This window comes from Stylophora pistillata, chromosome 2 (assembly GCF_964205215.1).
Source record: "Stylophora pistillata chromosome 2, jaStyPist1.2, whole genome shotgun sequence".
NCBI lineage: Eukaryota > Metazoa > Cnidaria > Anthozoa > Scleractinia > Pocilloporidae > Stylophora > Stylophora pistillata.
Genome location: NC_142520.1, coordinates 5,094,300 through 5,104,199, shown reverse-complemented (window position 1 = coordinate 5,104,199; position 9,900 = coordinate 5,094,300). Strand labels below are relative to the sequence as shown.

At 37.2% G+C, this 9,900-nt stretch overlaps 1 pseudogene; it reads left to right on the top strand.

Moving 5' to 3' along the window:
* Positions 1 to 950: 950 nt before the first annotated feature.
* On the top strand, positions 951 to 2,026 carry LOC148736793 (uncharacterized; annotated as a pseudogene).
* Positions 2,027 to 9,900: the final 7,874 nt, after the last annotated feature.

The following is a 9,900-nucleotide window of genomic DNA, read 5'->3' as shown; positions in this document are numbered from 1 at the left end:
GTGCAGGAGAACTCCATGAGATGGTTCAGGCAACGTTTCTAAAGTTGTACGAAGCTGGTGGTTATGAATTCTTGCACGCTGAACCAAGTTCTCGCCGTCTAAAAGCAATAGCTCCTGGCCCAAATGGGTACACTATGGAATATTTGAAACAGTTTATTGGCCAAGGACGGATATATATTCGTACGATACAATCAAACCTGGATATTGACGACGTTGTCATCCCAGCTAAAATGTCCGTTCCCGATTAGTTTTGTCAGCAATGCTACAAATGTTTCCCAATGAATGAGCTCCGGCAGCACTTAGATGTTTGTGTACCTTTTGATGCACAACCAGGTGTATCTGGTGACCAAGACAACATTCCTGGATAAAATGTTGTTGATGAACCTCCTAAGGAACAGATTAATCAGGGTCACAAACAAGTGATTAGTGAAGAAAGTGAGGTAAGCATGGTCATTTTGTAACATTTTTTAATTATGATGGTAATACCTTGTGTGTTCATAAACAGTTGGGATGGCTCTAACTCCTTGGTTGCTTTTTGCTGATGAATTGGACTGTGGAATAATATGCAGGAGTGCAATGTATTAAGCTTATCTCCAGTTACAATTAAGTCAGTTGTCATCGCTATGTTAATCACATATGAGTCAAATCCTGCAGTGCCCATGGCCCCCGTGGGAATTTAACATTTTCGAAAATTCAAATCCTCAACCATACCAGAGGTTTTTTTTGTCAAATACTCCCCTATTGGGGCTCAGTTGCGCTTCAGCAAACCTCGTTTCAAACAACCATGAGATGTTTGAATTCAGATTTTGTTTGTTTTTGCTTTGGCTTAGCTTTGTGTAGTGTGCACTACCTGTCAGCTAGTATTTACCTCAGTTTTTTTCTACATAAATAACAGTGCACTCTAAATATATCTGCAATAGGTTGCTGAACAAAAGGTGAAAGATGTCGTGATGGTTGATGGAGATGAAGACAGTCTGATGAATGGCACAGGCAACACAAAAGTGCCTGTAACGGAACAACCTATTAAAATAATAAGGGTTCATAGATCATTAGTCAGGCAAGATATGCCAGATATATTTTCTGATGAGTCGATCTTAAAATGCACTTTATCTGTAATTATTATTAATCAGCAAGGTAATGAAGAATCTGGAGCAGGGACTGGACCATTACGGGAAATATTTTCACTTTTTTGGAAAGATTGTTATGAATCTCATATGCTAGGTGAAATTGAAAAAGTCCCATATATCCGTCATGACTTCAACAGAAACAGGTTTGAAGCAGTTGCTAGAATCAAAGTTAAGAAATATAAAGATTGTCAATATTTTCCTGTGAAGATTAGTAAGTCCTTTTTAGTTGCTTGTCTTTTTGGAGAAGAGAGTGTGACGGATGTGATGTTAATGAGTTCATTTCAGAATTATGTATCAGGGTCTGAGGCTGATGCTATAGGTAAATGTTTAAACCAGAGTATTGAGCCCGATGATGATGAGCTACTTGAATTTCTTTACACATTTGACTGTAAGAGACGAGTCACAAACGACAATATCAGAGAAGTGGTTACTGAGTTCGCTCACAAAGAGATTCTCATGAAACCGCAATATGCAGCAGATTGCTGAAAAAAAAAATAGTTTCTTCTTTGAAGATCTATTTCATAGATTTAGCTTCCTTTTTGGTGTTGTATGATTCTAGCATACCTACAAATTCAAAGGTAATTTCACTTTTCACAGCTGCCCGAGTAACAGCAGCTGAATCAGAGACTTTGGGTGACTTAAAGTAGTTTGTTAGAGGTTTAGATGAAGCAAAACTAGCCATCATCCTGAGATACACTACAGCTTCAGATGTTTAGGTAACAGATATCATAACAATCTCATTTACAAATCAAGAGGGGTTACAACGTCAGCCAGTTGCCCACACATGTAGTTTTACTCTGGAAATGCCCAGTACTTATAGCAGCTTCTGTGAACTGCGACAAGAGTTCATGGCAATATTGAACTCAGATGTGTGGGAGATAGATATTGTCTGAGTTGGTGGTGATGGAACCTTTACTATTGTTGTATCAATTTCGTATTTATTGAAATTTACAATATCAACATTTTGAAGCTGTCGTTAGATTGAGCTGTAAAATAAAATTAGCTTTCACTTTTGATGTTTCTTTACAGTCAAATCGCCTCAAGTGTACTCCAAGAGCCGATTGTTGAGTTAATTGTTTTCACAATCATTTCATTATTCGTTATTAGTGAATTATTTGAACAAGTAATCCACATTATTCACATTTCAAGCTCTGAATGAATTGTAATTTTATCAGAGCTCAAAATAACAATAAGGTATTCTTTATTTCGAGTTTTGGATCATTAATTTAAACAATTCATTGTTGATCCCAAATTATTTGAAGTTTAGTATCACATGGCAAGCTCAGTTAACTTATGAGAAGCTACAGTGTAGTAGTGATAGTTTTGCTGATTGAAAAAATTTTAATCAAAGTAAATGTATATGTTAATAAAAATATGAAAGTTCAACAGCATATTTTGCCTGGCCATCTTTAGCTCAAGATAAAAAAAAAGAACAGTGGCTGAGACAAGGTGAGAGAGACTCCCTACTACATACCCTTCCCAAGAGCCCTACATGTAACTTAAAACCTGCAATTGACCTGAACATGTCCCTCTTTGTTGACTTAATAAATGTCTTGCTCCAAGTAGCCAGACTTATATGAGATGGGGGCTTAATAGAGGATTTATTGTATATACTGAGTGATACAATTCAGTGATTACAAATCTCATTCAATGCATTTCTAATTGAAACAAATAGTTGTATACCATCTTCGCATGAACTTGCTAGTTGGTCAATTCTATTCTGTTCTTCAAGAAGCTGATTATCACTTAGGTTGAATCCTGTTTCTGGTACTTCTACCCTTGAATTGTCCATGCACTCATCGCCAAAAGGACCATCCCAGTCTATTCCATACTGATCAACGTTCTGAATATCATCCTCTTGGGGAACTTGGCCATGATTTCTATTGATTCTCTGACCCCATAACTGCAGAGGACTTCTATTGTGCTCGGTCCTCAAAGGGTGCCTTATCCATCCTTCTTTCCAACATTTCAGCGAAGCATTTATTTTTGGAAGAAAAGTTAAGTGTAGACTCCAAATGTCTAACTCGTCATCAGGATGTAATATTTGACATTCCTCCAATCTAGTAAAGAGGTTGTAATAATAAGAAAACACCCCATTGTATACATCAACCCACAATCGTTCAAACCTTTGATTGTGAATGCTTCTTCCTGTAATAGCAGAGCCTCTGTCTGGTCCACGAAGTGGATGAGTAAACATGTACTTGACAGTGCAAACATTTTCTCCCCCCTTGTCAGCTCTTATTCGTGATGGTAGGCCCCACTCTTCTACATCTTTAATAAAAAGCTGCAGTACCGTCTCAGATCTGTTGTTTGTGTTGCATGCCAGAAAAACAGGGAGGCGTGAGTATCCATCTACAAATCCATGAACAACAAAACGCCACGTGATCAGTTTGTGATTGCCATCCAAGTGCCACAGACCTAACGGTCGGGTAACATTGTACGCACGACGATGCACACACCTATATTCCCGAGCTATCACTCCTATTGGGTCTATGCGATTAAGAGAATCTCTTACACGGTACCTCTGTACATATATTTTCCTCGAACGTAAGTATCGAACTAGTATTTTAGACCCACAATTTGGATGCGTTTCTTTAATTTCTTCCACTACTCTATCAAGTTCTTCCTCTGTTAAAGAAGAAAATTTATCCTTTTTACAGATGCCGAACCCTGTCATACGTCGCTCGATAGTTCTCTTTGACACCCCAAGTGGCACCCCATAGCGGAAACGAGCAAAGTTGAGAACTGGTGAGACGGGAACCTGGTTGGAGAAACGGGAGTTTGGTTTGGCAGGGGACCGTTTGTTGGTGGAGCGTGGTGAGTTGTGGACAAGATAAGAACACGGACGTAAGGTGAAACCTAACCGAGCTGAACACAAAAAAGAAACTCTACCCTTTTATATTAATAATACTCTTGTAAATATAGTTAGCGCATTCTCATTCTTGTAACCGCCTCCCGGTTAGCTCAGTGGATAGAGCGCTGGACTGTTGTGCGGGAGGTCGAGGGTTCGAGCCCCAGCCGAACCAAAACTCAGGGTCTTAAAATAACTGAGAAGAATTTGCTACCTTTCCTTAACATCGAGAAATGGTTAGATATTCTAGTCTTCTTGTAGTCCACCCTCCCACCCATCCCACCCCTGGGGTGGGATGGGTGGGAGGGTGGACTAGCACGAATGGTTCGCATGTTCCTTTCTAGTCCTTCCCCATTGCAAATAGTGGAGTAAATGAAATAAATGGATTCTTGTAAAGTAATTTAGGTAAGTAACATAGCAACTTAGTTTTATCGTATTATTGTAATTAGGGTAGATAGCTTAGTTTATTGTCTTTTTTGTTGTTTGTAATTGTTAATTACCATATTGTCTTACTTAGAGTGATAAATATTTGCAGGCCTACGTTTAGTTGTGTTGTGGCGTGTCTTTTCGGGCTTGTTTATGTTTCGTGTTTTGTGTATGTTGGAGGGCGCCCACATTTGTGGCGCGGATTCGTCACACACCTTTGAATTGTTAAGTTAATATGGTTAGGCATTGTGAATTAACCTCTGCTGCTGCTGCTGATGATGATGATGATGCAGTTTACTTATTAAAGTTTTTTTTCATGCTGCAAAAAGCTAGTATTTTCAGTTGTGGCGCATAAAGGCATCCCATGTTCTCTGAATGTTTGATCGATTGTCAGAGATATTCAACTTATCGGACTAATTTAAAGAAGACCAGTACTAAACAAAATAAATGCAGCCGAAGTATCATTTTTGCAAACAAACGGGAACCCTCTTCCCCTTACTACCAAATCCTTGAAATTTTAAAATGTTGTGAGATTTAAAATCTGCTTACTTGCATTTAAACTATATAACAATCTAACAACTGTTCTTGCAATTTTCCATAATTTTTTGATACCTATAACAGCTGTCCACTCCTATAACACCCGAAAATCCGCCAAACTTAAATTCCCCCGACCACAAGTCAGAACAAACATGGGAAAAATTACTTTGAAGTACTCTTCTTGTAATATGGGAAACTATCCTTTTGGCATTGAAATAATTAAAAGCATTTAACAAGTTTAAGAAGCCTTATATGGCCCACCTGATCTCTCATCAATCAAATAATATATGATATCTGTTTAGTGATCAAATATATAGTATGTAACAATCTATATGTAAATAACTATAGTAATAACAGTTAAGAATGGTAATAATAATAATAATAATAATAATTGTCCGCTTATGTGTAGGTCTTTGTTGCTGCTGCTGCTATTATTGCTCATGATGCGTTGTTCCTTTCCTCTCCTTTGTCTGTCTCTGCTTTTGTCCATTGTTGTTGCTCTTGTTTGTTTGTCTGTATGTGTCTGTTATTGTTGTTGCTGTTGTTTGTTTGTCTGTATGTGTGTCTGTTATTGTTGTTGCTGTTGTTTGTTTGTCTGTATGTGTGTCTGTTATTGTTGTTGTTGTTGTTTGTTTGTCTGTATGTGTGTCTGTTCTTCTCTTATTGAGCTTTTCCTGTATAGATTCTTTCCTGGTTCAAGATATCTCTAACATACCTTAAATTTATACTGGTAATTCTTTCTTCCACATTAATCCTAGCTCAGTACTATTCCTTTATTTATCTAAAAGTAGGTGGTGGCCAGAAAGCCTTTGCTACTTTGGCCACCACACACATTTTTATAATCTGTACTTTATTTATTTTGTTCTGTAATCATTTGTTGCAACTTTACTTTTCTATCTATGTTAATTCTATGTAAATAGTGTGAAATAAATGAACCAATGAACCAATGATTAATTAATGAATCCGCGGTGTGGCATTATCTCCTGTTTTCAGAAAGGTGGAGACAACTAAGATCTTATATTACCCTTGAGATAAATAGATCAATTGATTTTAGCATCGTGTTTTAGAGCGTTGGTTTTTTTTTTTTTTTCTCTTCTTTATGTGAAACAATCTCAGTTGGCTTTCCTCTAAAAGGAAATGTGGCCAAAAGTTGAACATTTTCAAAATGTGGTGGCAATAGCCGCGAAATCGATTCGGCTCATATTCTTAAGTTAGGAAGGCCTTTTGGTGCAACAAAGCACTGCATACTTCGTTTGGCTGAATATCGATTTATTTTCTAGAAAATCGATAAAAGCTGAATTTCGCCCAAATGCGGCTTTTGAAGCACAAAATTTCAGACGATTCTCGGAGCGTCGCGCCACGAATTGAAAACACTTGGACCGATAAAGAGTACCAAATCTTAAAAAACAACATCAATAGACAATTTGGCAGCAATTTTAGCAATTCTTGACCATTTATTTACACAACGTAATTGAATTTATCCGACTTTCTTCCAACAAGATTAAGAATGGGTGAAAAGTGATCTGTTATTTAACCATGTGCTATACAAAATAATCGACTGAAAATCTGGCTTTTGTAAGGCAAAGTGTGGCTCTTTTCGATCTTCAAAGGAGTTTTTGGGGGAATGATTCAGTGCCACTTAATCAAATTTTAAATTTGGATAAAATGAGCTAATTTGACGATGCCGTCAGTTATTCGAAAATGTACACATTCACACGCAAACTCAATTATTTCGCATTTTATATCCAATCTACAGCTTATTTAATATAATATCATCTTACCGTCCATATTGCTGTACCACAAAAGGGGATTGCAGTCCTGAAAATGTTGCATGGTTCATAATAGCGGGGCTCTCACACGCGCTTCGCATTATTCTTTTTAATCTTGTACTGGAAAGTGTTCTATGGTCAACCTCTTTTCGTTTGGTTCTCACGAGACTGACCGAGCGTACGTACATACGTACGTACGTGCCCTCTGTCATGTCACGAAAGTACCATATCACGAAAGTACTATATGATCAAATTTGAAAATATGGCGTCCAAGCAGCCGACCCTCAAAATTTTCATTTTGGATTTTTCGTTCATTTGCGATCGAGTTAGAACTCATAATGTAAGTTAACAATGCTATAGAATACTCTGCTTGGAGAAGAATAGATATCAAAGTCTTAAAGGTGACAGAATAAGCTCTCTAGTCAACTACACTACGATTCTCAAGAAGATGCGAATTATGGACGTAAAGTGAAAACCAAACTTTCGGACTTCAAGCAGGGCCTAGCGACAATTTGACAATTTGATGGCCCGCTAAATATTATGTTCGAGTAACCACGTGTTCAAAAAGTATTGTTTAATCTAAGATTTTGCGTGAAATCGAAGTTTTTTTGAGAACTTTCAACATAACGCTGCGCAATTTCTGGCCTTGAAGGCAAGTAAACAACGATCTAAACATGATGAATTTTAGCGCGTGGGCTTTGTACACACAAGAGATTCGTACGTTTTTCGCTTATAACAGCAAAGCAAAACTTTTTTGAATAAATATGTCGTCCCGAAATATTTCTTGGCCATTTCATTCTTGCTTCCTATTGATAGATTCCATGGAGCTTGAGATCTCTTCACTCACGGACAAATTCGCACATTCCAGTTCGAAATATGCACACATGCGAAAATATTTATCGATTTTGTCTTTCATCTTAATATTGCAGATTGAAATATTTGCACACATGCGAAAATATTTATCTTGATTTTTGAGTAAAAACGTAACATGCACCTAACGCTTTTTTCGTCAGAAATAAGTTCTTTAATTAGTCTTCTTTTACTAAAGCTTGTTTTTTGGAAAAGATTATTTTTAAAAATTTACTGCGGATTGTGTTTGCTTTCTTGGTTTCTCCAAAATTTTGACTTGGCAGGCACCTGTTACACGTAAGTGTCAATGGGTTTCATCTATACGGAAAGGCTAAACATTTGTAAGAAATTTTATTGCAAACTTTTCACTTATTGGGAGCTCCGCTTTTACGCTTGGATGAATCTGTATATTAGCGATATAACTTGGCAGGATAGTCGACACTTCCTGATAAGGATTGTTTACAAAGCGTATCTCAAGGGTTTCTCAAACGATCCATTAGGATAACCGATCATTTCACGTACACCTCCGCCAATGCAATCTATTGCATAACTTGTATTTATTGCAAAAAGATTTTTTTACATCAGCGAAACAGGCAGAAGACCAGGTGACTGATTCCGAGAACACGTTCGCGACGTGGAGAGGAATGACAAGGACACATCGAAACCAGTCGCTAGACATTTTAATTTACCTAACCATTCTAAGAAACACATGGCAATATGCGGTCTTCCCTTACACTTAGGTAGCACGGTAAGCCGGTAAACTCTTGAACAAAAGCTCATCTTTCAAACCTGCAGTCTAAATCCCACAGGGATCAACGAACGCTTTTCATTCCACTAATTTATTCGTGTTTCTCTCGTTGCCATGTTCCTACCATTCACGTAGCTCCTTTTCTGCCTTTAAAAGCACACACAATCCACAATTCCCCTATTCGCTCCGACGAAGGGCTAACGCTCGAAATGTCAACTTTTGTAATCGCAACGATGGCCAATTTACCATTTCAACTTTGTTGATATATTCAAATTATTCGTTACCACTACCGGCGCAGCCCCAAACAGTTTCTTTAGAAACTATCAGACCTTTTTCTCTCTTTCCGTTTCGTTGAAAAAGAGGCTGTAATGAATTCACGTAAGAGATCGTTGTTTAAATATAAGTCTTTAACTAAACGGCGAAACAAATGTTGGTGAAATTTTGCTAGTTCAGAAAGATGTTTCTCGTGTGCAGAATAACGCTATTTAATTCAAACAGAAATACAACTTTGGACCGTGAAGCACGTGGATACAGGAAGTAAGGTCGAGTGTTACATAAAGGAAACAGGAGCAAACACTTATTGAACTGCGATCTTTATTGACTTCATATTTTTATTTTGTGAATTATTGTTTAGATTGATAAAGCTCATTTTAAGACAAAAAGAACGAAAGATAAACCTAGTTCGGTGATTAAAACCTCTACTTGCTACAATACTACTGTATTTTATTGTTGATAAGTTTTCAATTTTCCTCTACTCTTACTAAATTTTCTTCTGTTAACGGTATGTAATATTCAAAATGAGTTACAGTGAAACCTACCAAATGAAATTCAGAGGGGTGCTTTTATCGTTAATCGCTGAAACCACACTTGGTGTTTACTTTGTGTAAGGAACCGGTCGAGATGACATTTGCTTCGAGTAGAGGTAAAGATTTTAAATAATTTATAAGTATTTTTTAAGACGCTGAAAAATTGAATCACATTTCTTTCCTCTTCCTTACTATTTTAATATCTATTGATTGTTTGATTCATTACAGAAACGCGCCAAAATGAGAGAACTAAAACTTCATTTTATCAAAGTTGAAGATCAGTCCAGGAGGTTTTGCCCCATTTTGAAAGAATTTGACAAGTTTCCGACTTTAGACCTAGAGGAAGACCGGGAATTCAATCGGGCTTTGGGCGGCGCATCCAAAGCAAGTAAAAAAGGCTTATTGTGAACATTGTGAAGAACACGTATTAGTGAGCTGGATTTGCACTGCAAAGTGGAGCGTCATAAATCCATAATACAGCAACTAGGATAGTGGAACAATCTTGACGCCCTAATCTATAAACTACCGTCTATTGGGAAATTAGAGGATCAATAAAAAAGGCAGTTTTCATTTCGATGTATTTTGATAATTTTTTTGTAAACAAGAATTGTAACAGAAGGGCCGAGTTTACGTAATTTTTGTTATTTAGTCATTTATTTTAAGCCTCTGTTATGTACGGGCAAGGTGGAAGGAGTGCCTGACCTTATAACGTAAGATATTTCAAGTTCTGATTTGAAAATATCTGACAAAGACACATTGTCTGCAATTTAGAAAGTTTCATCATACT